General features: G+C 36.8%; 1 protein-coding gene across 4 annotated transcripts in view; it reads left to right on the top strand.

Annotated features, from left to right (window-relative positions):
- Positions 1–18,554, top strand: part of TAOK3 (TAO kinase 3) — a 178,217-nt gene that overhangs the window by 18,260 nt on the left and 141,403 nt on the right. The window contains exon 2 of one of the 4 annotated variants that reach the window (XM_082416788.1): positions 1,320–1,382. The exons of the other annotated variants lie outside the window; for them this stretch is intronic. The gene's annotated coding sequence lies outside the window, so the exon portion shown is untranslated. The remainder of the gene's footprint in view (positions 1–1,319; positions 1,383–18,554) is intronic. 4 annotated transcript variants of the gene reach the window in all.

The raw sequence follows: 18,554 nt of genomic DNA, 5'->3' as shown, positions 1-18,554 counted from the left end.
GAGGGGGACTAGGACCAGACCGTAAAGAATACACACTTGAGTATAAAGAAGAACGTTTTTCTCTTTTCACCATGTTAGTCTCTGGGGGCTCATATCCTGTAATGGGTTAATTAACTTTGTATTGAAAAAAGTATTGAAAAAACAACTAATTTTTACCTAAGCGGATTTTCATGGGGCTGTGTTAGCAAAGCAGTTGTGAAATTTGGGGAGCACCTGCAGTAAATTTACTAAACAAAACAATGAAACTACTTAATAGGGTACTTGAAAAACATTTAGGCCTTGTGAATGTATTGCTAGTGTTTGAAATGTCCAGGTCTTAATCTGTGGTATGACCCCTTTACCTGGTAGCCAGTCCCTGGATTAGTCTATGCCTCTTCCTTGTTTCTGGTACCCCCTAACTTTACAGTCTCAAGGCCCCTCACACTGCCATTAAGATACACTCTCTGTGTGCACCTGTCCCACTCAGACCCCTATCCCCTCATTCCTGGATTACCACAGTTGCCTTCCATCACTTCTGTCTGTTTTTTCCAACTCTTCCTGATTAACCTTCTTTAAATGCTACTACTTTCAGCACGTCTCTCCCCTTATCGGAAAGATTCATTGGTTCCCTGTTTTCCACCACATTAAATCTAACCCCTTCTGCCGGATTTTTGACGCCCTTTCTAATCTGTCCCACACTTCTTATCCAACTTCATTTCCTATGTTCCTTGGCCCATTCTTTCTGCTCCGTTGAAGTCAGTCTGTCTCTCAAACACTGTACGGATTCAAGTCTGTGCCTCTGGTACTATTTACTTCACTCAAAAAGCCCTCCTCCCTTTTCTCTGCCTATTTAGATTTTACCTTTTCTTCAAAACCCTGTGTGAAGTTTACTTCCTATTTGCAACTTTTCCTATTTCAGCTCTTACTGTTTTGCTGCAAACTCCCAGGTGATTTTTTTTTTTAATTGAAATATAGGTGATTTACAATGCTGTGTTAGTTTCAGGTGTACAGCAAAGTGATTCAGTTATACATACATATATATCTCTTTTTTTTTAGATTTTTTTCCCTCATAGGTTATTACAAAATATTGAGTATAGTTCCCTGTGCTATATAGTAGGTCCTTGTCGGTTATCTGTTTTATATATAGTAGTGTGTATATGTTAATCCCAAACTCCTAATTTATCCCTCTCTGCCCCCTTTCCCCTTTGGTAACAATAAATTTGTTTTCTACCTCGGTGGGTCTATTTCTGCTTTGTATGTAAGTTCATTTGTATCGTTTTTTTTGTTTTTTTTTTAGGTTCCACATATAAGTGATATCATATTATATTTGTCTTTCCCAGGCGATTTTTTTTTTTGACTGCATTGGGTCTTCTTTGCTGCACGAGGGCTTTCTTCTAGTTGCGGTGAGCGGGGACTGCCCTTCTTTGAGGTGCGTGCGCTTCTCATTGCGGTGGCTTCTCTGGTTGCGGAGCACGGGCTTTAGGCACGCCGGCTTCAGTAGCTGTGGCATTCAGGCTCAGTAGTTGTCACTCGCGGGCTCTAGAGCACAGGCTCAGTAGTTGTGGTGCACGGGTTTAGTTGCTCTGTGGCATGTGGGATCTTCCCAGACCAGGGATCAAACCCGTGTCCCCTGCATTGGCAGGCAGATTCTTAACCACTGCGCCCCCAGGGAAGTCCCCCTCCTCTTTAAAAAAATATGTGCCTTCCTTTGTATTGATGCCAAAGAGCAGATAGGACACCCAAATGAGAACTTTTAAAATATAAACTGTTTTATATATGTAAAAGTATGGATATTTGGAAATGTCTAGTTAATGCTTTGGATTTTGTGTTGATGCTTGGTTGTAGATACAGCCAGTAATAACATACTCTTTATTCATTTGTTTATTCAATAAATATTTACTGAGTATCTATTTGTGTCAGACCTTATACTAATGCTGAATAGGACTATGTCTTTTCTTTAACTAATAAGCAAAAAATTAAACTATTTGGCTAACGCAATGCTGTAAAGATCCATGTGATGCTAGAAAAACAATAGGAAAGGCACTGAATCATCCCCTATCCTGATTACCTGATCTAGTGTCCAAAATATCTATTCTTTATTCCTGCTTATGCTTCGGATTTGTCTCATAAACTTAGACCCATCATTTAAACCTGTTACTCCACAAAGTGGAAATAATAATAACAACTGCTGATCATTGAATGCTTGCTAGGTACCAGATATTGCAATATGTGCCTTATATAACAAATATCTCAATGAATCTTGTAACTCCTATTATTGGGTAGGTCTCTCTCACACACACACACGCACGCACACACACACTTTACAGTACATTGACAGTCAGAGAAGTTATGTGTTTGCTCAAGGTCAGTGGAAGAACCTAGACTGAAACTCAGTTCTGTGCCTTTGTTTATAACCGTCATTTCATGCTACTTTTCACTGTGAAGATTAGAATTAAATACGTCTGTGACATACTGTACTACTGGTGCCCACAGGATAATTGCTACAAATTCAGGATGCTATTCATCTACGACAATAAAAGCTGGTTAGATAACGTGCCAGTGATCAAAAGTTGAAATCATGGCCTAGTCAATACAGTTTAGGATTTTTTAAAATTATTTTAAGTATACAAAATAACAATAAGGTTTTTCATTTGTGAAGGACTTTAGAGTTTATTAGTGATTTCACCTTATTTCATGAGTCTCACAACTTTGTGAGGCATTAATTGTTCTCACTTTATAGATGAGACTGTTGAGGCTCAGAAAAGTCAAGTAATGCCCTTAAGATCACACAGCCGGTTAGCGCAGAAATAACTTAAACCTAGATTTCCTGATTCAAAGGTGAGACTTCTTTTCCGTTACACCATAAATCCAAATCAAGTTATTCAGGAGATGAAACTCACAACTATTTTTTTTTTTCTAGTTAAGCTAAAATTCACATAACATAAAATCCATCATTTTAAAGTGTACAATTCAGGTTTTTAGTGTATTCACAATGTTGTGCAACCATCACTACTGTCTAATTCCGGAACATTTTCATCACCCCTAAAAAAGAAACCCTGTACCTGTTAGCAGTTACTCTCAATTACCTCCATCCCTTGGCAACCACTAACTTACTTTCTGTCTCTGTGGGTTTGCCAATTCTGGATATTTCATATAAATGGAATCATACAATATACGGCCATTTGTGTCTGGCTTCTCCACTTAGCGTAATGTTTTCAAGGGTCATCCATGTTGTAGCGTATATCAGTACTTATTCCTTTTTATGGCTTAATTCTACTCCATTGTGTGGGTATTCCACATTTTGTTTATCCGTTCTTCAGTTGATGGACATTTGAGTTGTTTCCACTATTATGAATAATGCTGCTGTGAACATTCATGTACAAATTTTTGTGTGAACATATGTTTTCAATTCTCTTGAGTATAGGCCTAGGAGTAGAATTGCTCATTTTTGTAAAATAATTCAAATGAAAGTGTTTTGAAATGATTTCTTTTAAGTCATTTATTAAGCACCCCCCCCAACACACACACACAGAGTATTGTTTATTTAGCTTATTTGTTTCCCAGATCTTTTCTTCAGAAATAAGGCAGGGGCAAACTTTATCTCAGATCCTGGAGAAGTAATCTCTATTTTAATCTCTAATTTCAAATGAATATAATCTGCATTGTCTACTATATTCAAGATGCTATGGAGTATTTTTTTTGGAATCTATTTTACTAATGTGTTCTGGAACTGATTTGGGGCTTTTTTTTTTCATTTCTTGAGTGATGGTGATAAGAGTATATAAATTAAAATGTGATTGCTGATGCTTCTCATGAACTTTATGTATCTTTGGTCAAGGAAAGATGTTCAAAATAAAAGATCTCCAAATTTTCATTAAAAAAAAAAAGACTGTATGGAGGACAAATAAGTAAATAAGATTCCTACTGCTAATCATATACATATTAATAAATTTCATATGAATTTCATTAATATTTCCTATTAATGAAATTACGAAATGTCCATGTCCTTTAAAAGTGAGGCGGAATGACATCAATGCCACAAAGAAGTTGTTAAGTGCTTTCTACACATTAAGAGTGAAGGGAGGTGGTGTAACTTGGAGATAGAATTTGAGCTGTCTTAAATACTCAGTAGCTTCTTCAGCAGGTGTGGTAGGACATAATGTATTTTTTAGCCCAGTTTAGACATTGTGAATAAAGTATAGAATACTTAGGGATAGTGGCAAATCAAAGGCCCACGAATCACATACCAAGAGGTTTGAACTTTAAATAGTAGGTGTTGGGGAGCCATTTAAGGTGTTTGATTAGAGACTGATACAATAAGAGCCATTGAAAGATTCCTGCTACCAGTAGTTTGTAGAATGCCTTAATGGAAGAAAGAGATTGGGAATGAGAACTTGGACTGGTAATGAGGTTCTAGAACTAGGACAGCCTCAATGGAAAAAAGAAAATCAGCCTGTAAGAGATTCATTGAGGGCGTCCAAAGCTTGGGAGAGAGAGCTGAAAGCATATCAGATAAGTAAGAGAAAGTGTAGAGAGGAGAGAAGAGGCCCAGCACAGATGCTTTGTTAAGAGGTAAGAGAAGGACAAACCAGCAAAGATGGTTGGAAAGGAACTCCTAGAGCAAAGCGCCACACAAACCAAGAAACAAGAGCCTTGTAGGGAGATGCTACATGAAGGTCATGGAAGGATACGACTTGAGAAGAATCCTATTGGGTTTGGAGATGAGGAGATTGGGAGCTAGTGAGTTTGTTTCCCCAGGGTGTCTTCCTGTCAGGGCAAGTTCCCTCTCCTCCCCTCAATAAATGATACCTTGAGCGTATGGTAGGCCAAAAAGTCTGAAGAGCAATGAAAGATTTAAGGAAAATGAGAAAAGTGACTTAATGAAATGAGAAGGTAGTAGGATACAAAATTAAGAGGCCTTTTTTGGGTGGTGTTGGGGAAAGGTGGTTAACCTGAAAAAGGAAGACTGAAGTGGTGAAGAGAAATTTTAAAGTGGGATGGAGGAAAATTGAAGAAGCTTACATTGAATGGCCTCAATGTAGTATTTATAGTATTAATGCTTATTAGTAGTACTAGACTGACTAGTTAGAATTAGAAAATACCTTGAATTTTGTCTTTCATTCCTGTATAAATGTTTTATTCTTTTAGCTGTGTATTGAACATAGCTTTGCCTATGCTTTTAAATAGATTTTTCTCCCCAAAGCATAGCTAGCTATGTGATGTAATAGAATATATAGACTACCAGTTAAGCCTGCTGAGCCCATTATCCCAATAGTTATTCAAGCTGTATATTTTAAGTGCTAATAATAGTTGGAACTCAAGTAAGGTGTTTTGTTTAAAAGTTAGTTCATAATCCTCAGTTTGGATTCTTTTTATATAAATGTTTTATTCTCTCTGAAAGATGCCTAAAACTAATATTATTGTATGTTCCATAGGCTAGAAATTTGTTATTTCCATTCTACAGTGTAGCAGGCACTGTGGAGACATTTTAATCTGCACAGTTATTTTTTTAGTTAAAAGTAATAATGATGAATTTATATCACTCTAAAATTATAAGTTCCCTGTTACAAGATGTTGTAGAATCAGTTCCTTATTAATCCTGAAGTTCGGAGTTCCCAGCAAGAAGACTTGTTGTTAAATGAATAGATATGGAAGCTAAGATCTCCTTTATTCCCTTTAACTTTTCTCCTTTTCCACACAATATGGTGGGAAGTCCTTGACCCAATATAGCTCTTCTATAAATTTTAACAACTATATAAGTTATACATGCTTTTTATGTTAATAAATAGAAAATACAGATGAGTAATTAGAAGAAAATAAAACTTACCTCCTATACCCAAATATTTTTTTACATATAACCTCCCAGACTTTTTTTCAGTTATTTAAAAATAGTAATTAGGAAGGTTATATTGTATGTATTATTTTATAAGCTGCTTTTTAAAAACTTTAACAGTATATCACTATACCATATCAACAAATATTCATCTTTCTAAGTCTGAATATACTACTTCCACATCATTTTCAAGCCAGCCTTATCACGTGGATATTCAAGGTGGACTTTGATTTTTTTTTTAGGTTTTTTTTTTTTTTTTTTTTAGTTTTTATTCTTACAAATTGTTCTGAATAGTTCCTTAGTTATTCTGTCTTCAGTACAACTTTAGGTTTCTTTCCAATCATAGGAGATTCTACGGCAGATAGATGATAAGAACTTGCTTTCCAAAACATGGTTTAATTTTTTTTTTTCAAATAAGAAGAGTGAATAGCATTGTTATATTGTATGCCTCAACCAAGCCTCCCATTGTTTAAGAATATGTTCCCCATTTTCTCCATACACCAGAAGCATAAGCTAGTAGTGTTCTGACAGTTCTATCAACCAACAAGGGCTTAAAGGGATGCATACTTATCTCCCTAAACACATGGCTCTTTCCTTGGCCTTTATCTGTTCCAGAGGAACTCTAGCTCCCCTTCTTCCCTTAGACTATCACCAGCCTTCCTTCCTCTTATATAAATTCCTGCCTATTATGGATCTTGTTTTCAAGTTTTACATTTAAACCTCTTGGTTATGAGTCCTTTAAGATCATCATTAAGAGGGGAGAGAATTTGGATTTGTCCAAAGTAATCAATTACTGCAATCATTTGATTGTATTGTAAAGGCTATGTTTCAGCCTCCTTAATTTAATCTATTCTATTTTGTATTATTTTAAAATTTTTTCCTGATCTGACCCTAAAAAATAGATGTCTTTATTTTCATCTTACTAAAAATTTTACTTCAAATTTATATCACTATAGTAAACCTGAATACAAGTTTAGAAGCTGCTTTCAAAAAGTAGATATGATCCAGTAGGCTTGCTTTTTAACATTGTATTTAATGACTAGGTGATTGAGTAGACTAAGCTTACAAAATTTAAGTGATCCTTAACTGGCTAGTATCTTAGAAAAACAAATTGAATTCTAATTATCCCTGACAAGGTGAAGGGGTGCATGGGTATTAACAAGAGGACGTTAAGTAGAGGACATATACTGAGTGATTCATAAAATGAAGTATAAATACAGCATGGGGCTCCAGACTCTGAAAAATCATGACAGAACTAAATAGTGTTAACTATGGGAAAGCAAACTATTATTATCGTTTTAAAAACCATAATACTATTAACAATGTTATTAATAGTATTACTAACTGATCATTTTGCAGTTAAGAAAGAGCCTTATTAATTAATTTATTTTTGACTAAACTTTCTGTAGTTTCTTTTTCTTTTCTTTTTTTTGTAGTTTCTAATATGCATTAACAGAGCAGGAAAAGAGAAGAGAGAGGGAGAGAGGGGGAGAGGGCGCATAGAGAGGGGGGTGGGAGGGAGAGACGCACTCAAGTGTTAAACAGGACTGTGGGATCAGAAAGTTGTAATTGCCATATATCTTTCATATTATTGAACATATTGTAAAGTGATAGTGCTGATAGCACATTTCTTAGATGAGATTTCCATCATTGTCAAAATGTGAATAGGTTTTTTTTTTTGGTTTTTTTATTTTATTTATTTATTTTTGGCTGCGTTGGGTCTTCATTGCTGCGCACAGGCTTTCTCTAGTTGCAGTGAGCCGGGGCTACTCTTCATTGCGGTGCATGGGCTTCTCATTGCGGTGGCTTCTCTTGTTGTGGAGCGTGGGCTCTAGGTGCTCAGGCTTCATTAGTTGTGGCTCACGGGCTCAGTAGCTGTGGCTCGCGGGCTCTAGAGCGCAGCCTCAGTAGTCGTGGCACACTGGCTTAGTTGCTCCGCGGCATGTGGGATCTTCGCAGACCAGGGCTCGAACCCGTGTCCCCTGCATTGGCAGGCGGATCCTTAAGCACTGCGCCACCAGGGAAGTCCTGGCAGGTGGATTCTTAACCACTGCGCCACCAGGGAAGCCCTGCGAATAGGTGTTGTTGATGTGAGCACTGCTTCTCCCGTGTGAGGCAGGTAAGATGGATGGTTGGGTTAGAATGTGGTATTCGTCTGTTCTGTACATTAACAGAGATTTACACCTGCACTTTTATATAATAACTGAACAAATCAACTCTATAATTGCCTTACCTGAATCTAGTGGATTATATTTGCTGTGACACCTGCATTTACTTTGTTTTAAAAGAATCAAGAGCTTGAATTTTGCATTTTGTTGAGTCAGAAAAAATTTTTGGAACATACAGAGGATAAAGTGCAATTAGTACATGAGGGACTCTGGGGGAAAATGAGTGACGTCAGTGTAAACAATAAAAATAAACAGGATTAGAAGTCAGTTCATTGTCAACGTTCTAAATTTGCGAAGTCCATACAAGATTTTTTTTATGTTGTAGAACTTGGAACAGTTAAGTTCTTGGGAATTTTTACAAGATGCTCTGAGTTTAAAACATTAAATCTCAAATTTTCCCATCTCTAAATTACTCTCTTTAAGCACTTCTTTTAAACCAGATGTATTAGTGGTTGAATTTGGTATCATTCTGACACTTTATTTTGCAGTTTGCTAATGCTCCTAATGCAGTTCTCTGCACATATCAAGCACTCACTAAGTATTGTTAATTATTTTACTGGGCATTTTAAGCCCTAGGCTTAATGCAAAGTGTCACATACATGGAGTGCACTGAGACTCCTGAATTTCAGTAACAAATTTTGCTTTTGATTAATAAATTTACTCCATAGTGAACTGCTGTCTAGAATTTACCAATGAATGTGGAAGGGACCACCGTATACTTTTTTTGAACCTAAGAATTACCATTAGAACTTGATATGCAAACTTCAGAAGACCTAGTAATTTCTAATTACAGTATCTCACAACCATCAAATATTTTATATTACATTTTTTATTGATTGACATAAACTTGTATATGTCAATTATTGATTGACATATACAAGTTTATGACTCTTTGTTATATTATTATCTGAGTAAAGAGTCTGGCATTCACCATGTTGACTTCTGTAGACTTCTGCTGATGATAAGTTGCTAACCTTTATTATTTCAAATCTTGAACTAAATGTGTTTCTTTCTTACTTGTGTAACAAGATCTCTTCAATATGGAGAAAATATTAACTTTACCGAGCCTTATAAAAGGATAAACCCCGAAGTCATTTCATGTTGTGCTAATAAAATTTTACTGATTATATTTACATAGCACTGTCTGTTAACAAATTAGAACATAGTCTGTAATTGTCAGCAGATTGATTTCTCATGCCAGCTTTCTCACTGGGAAACAATATTATAATAATATCAAAGCTGCCTACTCTCTGAGATGAGGAAGCCACATGATCCCTCCAAACTCTGAAGTCCTGTGATTTCAAGCTAATTTCAAATGAAGGAGGAAGTATTTGGCCAAAGTAAAACAGGGCAAATATTAAAACACACAAGTGAAAGATTACAGAAGAGTTTTGTTAGCATGGTTTAATGGACTTCCTTGTTAAAAATCTTATTAAAATCATTATTCTGGGCAGTTTTGTACTTAAAAGTGACCGAAAAACGAAGCGTTTTTAAAACAGGCAAAAATGAAATCAACCCTCCCCCAACCCCAGCTTTTTTTTTTCAAGTTTGCTTAGTTTGACCATGTGCCCATGTATTTGTAGCACACATATCAACATTGTCCTGCCTGTGTGACTTAATCTGGTTATTCACTCATTTTATATTAGATTTAGTTATTTAAATTCATTAAAACTTCTAAGTTTAATTTTTTAAGTTTAATTTTTAAAACATATTGAATTATTGCCATTAAAATAAAATTTTGACAGATCAATTAACCACAATATTTGGACCTGAACTTAGACTCGTATAGAAGACAATAGAACAAAAAAAAAAATTATGAGGCAATCTGGGAACTTTGAAAATTTGAACTTATCTTTGATGACATTAAAATTGATTGTTAAATTTTAGGTATACTAATGGTATAGTTGCTATGTTTTTGAAAATAGTTCTTTCAGAGATACAGTCTGAACTGCTTATGGATGAAATGGTCTATCTAGGACATGTTTTAAAATAATGGAGGGTGGACAGTGGGTTGATAATTTAAAACTGGGTCTGAGGTGGTTCATTATACTGTTTCATCAACTTTTCCTTATGTGTTACTTTTTCTAGAATTAAAAAAAAAATCAAAAAATAGCATTTAATACCCATCTGTGAGGTTTTATATACAAAACTATTTAAATGTCTTTATTCCTTGTAAAAGAAAGAAAAACGTTATCTACCTCTAAATTCCACAGCTTGCCATTCTCTTCTTACAGTCCACGTTCCTCTCTTTGCTGTTAGAAAAGAGCTGTTAAAATTGTCACATGATAGAAAAAGAAAGCAAGGGGGATAAAGTCACTTCATTGTGCCCTGAGGGAAGTATATTTAACCCCTTTGCTCTTCCCTCTCCAACCTGGCAGAGATTTTTTTTGGGGGGGACAGGGGTGGTTCAGCCACGTTATTATCACATTAGAGAGATGCCATTCAATTGTATTTACATTTTATCATGAACGAATACATGTATATGTGCACAGAAATGTGTGGAAAGTACTTATAGTTATTCTCCATATTCAGATTTGTAATTCTCTCCAAAGATCAATATTTTATTTACTGAAGCTCTAACTTGTTGCTAAAATAGTCATTTTGTGTTTTAAGAGAAGTAAGTGTAGTTCCTTAATAGCATGAACACAGCATGTGGAAATGGTCATTTTTGAGGTCAAAATATTAATAAATGGACCACCAACATGTGAAATTTTGTGAAGTATAAAAAATAGTTTATTATTTCAAATTTTTAAAAATTGTTAAAAGGGAAATTTCAAATTAAAAACTAAAACAGCATGCTTCTATTGGAAGAATCTGCAGAAAAGAGCAACTTAATAAATGTCTCTACAGCCCCATGATATGATTCATTACACAGATTTAAAGATAACAATGTTATAAACCATTCAGGCCAGTAGTTATGAACACTCACCTTCCACGAATGCAGAACTTTGGAGGATGGAGTTTTCTGGAAAATTGGTTATGAAGAATTGAGAATTTTCATTCACTTTAAGCCCTTGTCTTGGTTTCTCACCTTCTCTCTGTCCTCCTTGCTGTGCATCCTCCTCACTGCCATCAGAGTTAACTTTCTAAAAGGCAAATCTGATCATCATTTGCTGGCTTCAAAAACTCTAGTGTCACCACACTGTTCGTACAAAAGCCCAACTTGCCTTAGTGTCGAATCCACAGTCAGACTTCTAGCCTCACCCTCTGCCTCCCTCAGTAGAGAACTATAAACTCAAGCACAACAAACTCTTTGCTGGTCCCAGGGAATCCCATGCTTTTCTTACACCACTGTGCTTTTGAATGCTCTGTTCCCTCTGCTTGGAATGGTTTTTCTCCTCTTCCCCCATCTCATCTTGTAAGACTGGCCTGAAAGATCACATCTCTGAAGCCTTCCCCCAGGCCCCCTAGACAATGCTAGTGATTCCCTCCTCTGCTTTCATAAGCACTTTTCATCACGTCACTATTTTTTGTACTGTATTTTAACTATTTGGTGGTGTTTACCACCTTTTCTATTGATTGTTTCATTTGTTCAATCATTCATTCATTTATCAGGTATCAGTTGAATAGTTATTATATTCCGGACACTGTTTTGGCACTGGAGATGGAGTGGTAATTAACAGTCAGTCTCTGCCCTCTGCTAGTGGAAGACACATACGTAAAAAAAAAAAAAAAATCACAAAAACATTTATATAATTACAATTGTGACGTCAGTGAAGGTGGGATCTCAATACCTCTTCGTAGATTGCCCACCCTCTTTCCCCCCATTTCCACTCCATCAGCACTTAAGCTAATGCCTCACACATGTGAGCAACTCAATAAATGCTTTAAAAAGTGAGTGATGAATATACAACTGTACATGAACTACATGGAACTTTTAAATTGAACTTTATTTTGAGATTTTGTAGATTCATACAGAGTTGTAAGAAATAGTATAGATATCTCACATACCCTGTACTTAGTTTTCCCCAATGATAACGTCTTAAAAAACTGTAGTATAATATCACAACTAGGACATTGATATTGTTCAGATTTCCCCCAGTTTTATTGCAACTCCTCTGTGTGTGTGTGTGTGTGTGTGTGTGTGTGTGTGTATTTAGATCTATGCAATTACTCACATGTGTAGGTCTGTGTATCTACCACCACAATTGAGATAAAAAACAGTTCTATCACCACACCTGCTCCCATCCCCTTCTCCCCGCCCTCTATCCTTAACCCCTGGCAACCACTAATCTGTTCTGCATTTCTATAATTTTGTCTCTTCAAGAAAGTTATACAAATGGAATCATACAGTGTGTAACCTTTGGGGATTGGCTTTTTAAAAAAAAAAAAAAACTCAATATAGTTCTCTGGGGATTCTTTCAAGTTGTTGCATGTATCAGTAGTTCATTCCTCTTTATTGCTAAGTAGTAGTCCATGGTGTGGATGTACTACAGCTTGTTTAATCATTTATCCATTGAACAACATCTGAGTTGCTTCCAGTTTTTGGCTATTACAAATAATGGCTGCTATGAACATTTGTGTATAGGTTTTTATGTGAACATATTTTTCCACTTCTCTGGGATAAATGCCCAGAAATGCAATTGCTGGGTCATGTGATAATTGCATGTTTAGTGTTATAAGAAAATGCTACACTGTTTTCCAGAGAGCTGTACCATTTTATATATAGGAAAACAATGTAGGAGAGATCCAGTTTCTCCATATCTTTAACCAGCCTCTGGTTATGTCACTATTTTTTATTTTAGCCATGCTGATAGATATATAGTTTATCTCATTGTGGTTTTAATTTGCACTTCCCTAATGGCTAATGAAGTTGAACATCTTTTCATGTACTTATTTGCCATTTGTATATCTTCTTTAGTGAAATTACTGTTTGTCTTTGACCATTTTCTAATGAGATTGTTTTGCTATTTTTTTTTTTTTTTTTACTGTTGAGTTTTGAGAGTTCTTGATATATTCTACCTACTAGTCAGATATGTGGTTTGCAAATATTTTCTCTGTATCTTGTCTTTTCATCCTTTTAATTGAGTCTTTTGCAGAGCAGAGGTTTTAAATTTTGTTTAAGTACAGTTTATCAATTTTTCCTTCCATGGATCACGCTTTTGGTGTCAAGTCTAAGAACTCTTTGCTTATGACTAGATCCCAAAGATTTTCTCCTGTGCTTTTTTCCTAAACATTTTATGGTTTTATGTTTACATTTAAGTCCGTAATCCATTTTGAGTTAATTTTTGTATAAGGTATGAAGTTTAGGTCAAGGTTTGTTTTTAGCCTGTGGATCTCCAATCACTCCAGCAGCATTTGTTGAAAGGGTATCCTTCCTCCATTGAATTACTCTTTCATTTTGTCAAAAATCGGTAGGGGGGCTTCCCTGGTGGCGCAGTGGTTGAGAGTCCGCCTGCCAGTGCAGGGGACACGGGTTCAATCCCTGGTCCGGAAGGATCCCACATGCCACGGAGCAACTAAGCCCCTGCACCACGGCTACTGGGCCTGCGCTCTAGAGCCGGCGAGCCGCAATTACTGAAGCCTGCGCACCAGGACTGCCGAAGCCCGCGCCCCTGGAGCCGGTGCTCGGCCACAAGAGAAGCCACCGCAGGGAGAAGCCTGTGCACCGAAACGAAGAGTAGACCCCGCTGTCTGCAACTGGAGAACACCTGTGCACAGCAACGAAGACCCAATGCAGCCATAAATAAATAAATAAATAACAAAACAAAACAAAAAATCAGTTGGGCCTATTTTGTGTGTGTCTATTTCTGGATGTTCTGTTCTGCTCAATTGATCTTTGTGTGTGTCTCTCTCTCCACCAGCACCAAACTGTCTTGATTATTGTAGCTGTTTTCTAAGCCCCAGTATCAGGTAAAGTGATTTGTTCTTTTTCAAGATTGTTTAGCTATTCTAGCTCTTTTGCCTTTCCATATAAATTTAGAAGTTTTGCTATGTCTATAAAAAACCTTGCTGGGATTTTGCATTAAAACTATTAATCAGTATGGAGAGAATTGACATCTTTTCTATATTGAGTTTTCTGACCCTTGAACATGGTATGTCTCTTTATTTACTTAAATCTTTGATTTTTTTTTATCAGCAGTTTCTAATTATCAGCATGCGGATTATGTACATGTTTTTTAAGTTTATACCTAAGTATTTAATTTTCTATGGAGTGATTGTAAATGATACTGTTTTTAATGTCAGTATCTGCATGCATGTTTATTGTTAGTATATAGAAATGACTGATTTTTTTTGGACTGCTCTCAAATCTTTGTGACCTTGCTCAACTCACTTATTAGTTCTAGTGTTTTTGTAGATTCCTTGGTATTTTCTATGTAGACAATCAGATTTCTGCAAGTAGTGACCATTTTATTTCTTTCCAATCTGTATGTCTTTTCCTTTTTCTTGCCTAATTGTCCTGGCTAGAATTTCCATACAGTGTTGAATAGAAGTGGCAAGAAAGGACCTCCTTGTCTTGTTGCTGATCTTATAGAGAAGCCATCATCTTTCACCATTAAGTATGATATTTTCTTTTGTTTGTTTGTTTTTTGGTGGATGCTCTTTATCAAGTTGAGGTAGTTCTCTGTTCCTAACTTGCTAAGAATTTTTATCATAAATGAGTGTTGGATTATGTCAGCTTTTTCTGCATCAATTGATATGATTATATGATTTTTCTTCTTTAGCCTGTTGATGAGGTAGATTACATTCAAATGTTGAACCACCCTTTCATACCTTAAATAAATCTTTCTTGGTTATGGTGTATAATTATTTTTTATACATTGTTAGACTCAATTTGCTAATATTTTGTTGAGGATTTTTCTGTCTAATTTTTAATTTTACTGATTATCTTTTTAAAAATCAGCTTTAAATTTCATTGATTTTGCTTATTTTTTTCCTTCTTTTCAATTTCTTAGATTGCTGCTCTTACTTTATTATTTCCTCCCTTCTGCTTACTTTGGGTTTATGTTGCTGATCTTTTTCTTGGTTCTTAAATTCTTTAGAAACTTGGATTATTAATTCGAGACCTTTCCTTTTTCCTAATATAAGCACTTAGTACCATAAATTTCCCTCTCAGCACTGCTTTAGTTGCATCCCACAATTTGATATGCTGTATTTTCATTTTCATTCAGGTCTGTGTATTTTTTATTTCCTTTGAGACTAGCTTTTTAACCCACGCAGTGTTCAGAAATGTATTGTTTAATTTCCAATTTAAGGATTTCCTTGTTCTATTATTGATTTCTAGTTTGATTCCATGGTGGTCAGAAAACATAGTCTGCATGGTTTTTAGTTTTTTTAGATTTGTTGAAGTTTGTTTTTTGTCCCAGGATATGGCGAATGTTCCATGGGCACTTGAGAAGAATGTGTATTCTGCTATTGTTGGGTTGAGTATTCTATACATTGTCAATTAGATCATATTGGTTGATGGTATTCTTCAATTCTTTTATATCTTTACTAATTTTCTGTTTAGTAAGTTACTGAGAGTGGTGTGTTAAAACCACAAACTATAACTGTAGGCCTGTCTATATCTCCTTTTAGCTCTATCAGGGTTTTTTTTGATTGTTTGTTTTTAATTTTTATTTATTTATTTATTTATTTGGTCACACCAGGTCTTAGTTGAGGCACATGGGCTCCTTAGTTGCAGCAGGCAGCCTCCTTAGTTGCAGCTCGCCGGCTCCTTAGCTGTAGCATGAGAACTCTTAGTTGCAGCACGCATGTGGGATCTAGTTCCCTGACCAGGGATCGAACCCAGGCGCTGTGCATTGGGAGCTCAAAGTCTTAACCACTGCACCACCAGGGAAGTCCCTCTATCGGGGTTTTGTTGTTGTTGTTGTTTTAATATATATATATTTTAAAGCTGTTGTTTGGTGCATGCACAGTTAGGATTGCTATGTCTTCTTGGTAGATTGATCCTTTTATCACTATGTAATGTTCCTCTTTGTTCTTAATAATTTTCTTTTCTCTGAAGTCTATCTGATAGTAATATAGCTACTCCCCACTTTTTGATGCAAGTTAGCACAATATATCTTTTTCCATGCTTCTACTTTCATCCTACCTATGATATTATATTTGAACTCAGTTTCGTACAATCATCATATTGTTTGTTTATGTATTTTTATCCATTCTGTTAGTGTCTGTCTTTTATGATGTCTGCTTTAAAATCTTGTTAGTTCCAATTTCTGATTCATCTTAGTATTGACATCAGTTGATTGTCTTTTCTCATCAAGTTGTGGTTTTCCTGGTTCTTGGTATGACAAAACAACACAAAAGTTCTTGACTTTTTATTGTGTGCTAACATCGTGGATATTATATTTTCAGCTACTGATCCTATTTATTTATTTATTTATTTATTTATTTTAATTTTTATTACTACTGATCCTATTTAATAAATCTTCTGTTTTACCAGGCATTTGCCCTGTTTAGGTTTAGCATGTAGGTTCTGCCCTACTTTTGTGGTTGGTAGTTTCAGTGACAATTGTTGAGTCTTCTTTTCAATGCAACTTTGGTCTACTTCCTTCTTCTGGCTTTGCTTGAGCTCCGCACTGGATCCCTGGTGGTGCCACCTATGAGCATGAATGGCACTTCCCTGGGCCTCCCTGGCTTATCATTGTTATTAGGTAGGGGTGTGAGATGCTGAATTCCAGGATGGAGAGCATTTCCCCTAGTATTTCCACTTTGTCGCTGATGGTGCTCCTGGGAGAACAGAGTACCTAACGGGGTCACTTTCTGCTGCTGATGGAGGGCCAGGAGCCAAGGGTTCTGGGTGGCCTCTGCCACTGGGTGGAAAGCAGGAGACTTTGGGCCTGGTTCCTGTTGTGGGACAAGAATGCTTGGGTTCTGCTGTTGCGGGAGGGATGTAGACCTCTCCCATGCACAGTCTGGGATATAAGGGAGTAAAACAAAACCCCAGGGAACTCATCAACATGTTCTTCAGATTCTGAGGTCACTGCCTCCTTCTTTCTACCCTTCTGAGCCCTTTAGGGTTATCTATTGAATTATTGACAGGTTGTGTAGTTGTACTGAGCGGGGAGGAACAGGGAGAACTGAGCCATCTCGTCCCAAACCAGAAACCTACATGGATTTTTTTTTTTTTAATTTTGAAATCCTGAGGTTTTTTTGTTTTATTTATTTATTTATTTTTGGCTGCATTGGGTCTTCGTTGCTGTGTGTGGGCTTTCTCTAGTCGTGGCGAGTGGGGACTACTCTTCGTTGTGGTGCGCGGGCTTCTCATTGCGGTGGCTTCTCTTGTTGCGGAGCACGGGCTCTAGGCACGCGGGCTTCAGTAGTTGTGGCTCGCGGGCTCTAGATCGCAGGCTCAGTAGTTGTGGCGCCCGGGCTTAGTTGCCCCGCAGCATGTGGGATCTTCCCAGACCAGGGCTCGAACCCGTGTCCCCTGCATTGGCAGGAGAATTCTTAACCACTGCGCCATGAGGAAAGTCCCCCTACATGGATTTTTAAAGAGAAATGTTATACAACTAACACTAAAGCAATACTGAACATACTGAATTTCTTTTTTTTTCTTTTTTTTAAACATTTATTTATTTATTTATTTGGCCATGCCCAGTCTGAGTGTGGCACGCGAGATCTTCGTTACAGCATGCGGGATCTTTAGTTGTGGCATGTGAACTCTTAGTTGTGATATGTGGGATCTAGTTGCCTGACCAGGGATCAAACCCAGGCCCCCTGCATTGGGAGGGCAGAGTCTTAGCCACTGGACCACCAGGGAAGTCCCCATACTGAATTTCTGATAATTTATCTGTTGCTTCAGGATTTTGTGTGCTTCTGGGTCACCATTATGAAAATCTGTTAACCAAAAGAACTTTATTAAAATAAACTCATACAATGGAAAATTTAAAGCATAGATTTTTATTTTTTCCAAACAGTGTAGAAAATGGTATGTTTACCAAACCCATTTTTTCTTATCCTTAGGTAACCACAATTTCCCAGTTTTTGTTATAACAAACCTGAGGTTCTTCAAGCCTCTAAATTCTTTCTCTTTAAGCTGAGCTGGAGCAGGCTGACCAGCATTGTGAATGTGAAGGAAATCTGAGATGCTCCCAGGTCCTTCACAGGCATGGACCCCCTGAACATCATTTTTAATACATAGTATAGAGTAGGAGCTTTGGGTGAATTTGTGATGGTTAAGTGACATAAATCTGTAAGTCTGTAATGTGGTTACTTAGTATTTGCCTCCATTCTATAAAAGTAGAATTAATTTTTTTTAAATTTGGTTTTGGGTTTGCTAGTTGTGGATTAGGACAAATGAGAATTTAGACTACTTTTAAATGATTTCAAAAGTTCAATTTAAATAAAGAAACTGGGGCTTCCCTGGTGGCGCAGTGGTTGAGAATCTGCCTGCCAATGCAGGGGACACGGGTTCGAGCCCTGGTCTGGGAGGATCCCACATGCCGCGGAGCAACTAGGCCCGTGAGCCACAACTACTGAGCCTGCGCGTCTGGAGAGGCCGCGATAATGAGAGGCCCGGCGCACCGCGATGAAGAGTGGCCCCCACTTGCCACAACTAGAGAAAGCCCTCGCACAGAAACGAAGACCCAACACAGCCATAAATAAATAAAATAGTGTTTAAATAAATA

This window comes from Balaenoptera physalus, assembly GCF_965194825.1.
Source record: "Balaenoptera physalus genome assembly, chromosome: 12".
Lineage (NCBI taxonomy): Eukaryota > Metazoa > Chordata > Mammalia > Artiodactyla > Balaenopteridae > Balaenoptera > Balaenoptera physalus.
The sequence above is the reverse complement of the archived record's forward strand: the minus strand, read 5'-3'. Positions and strand labels throughout refer to the sequence as shown.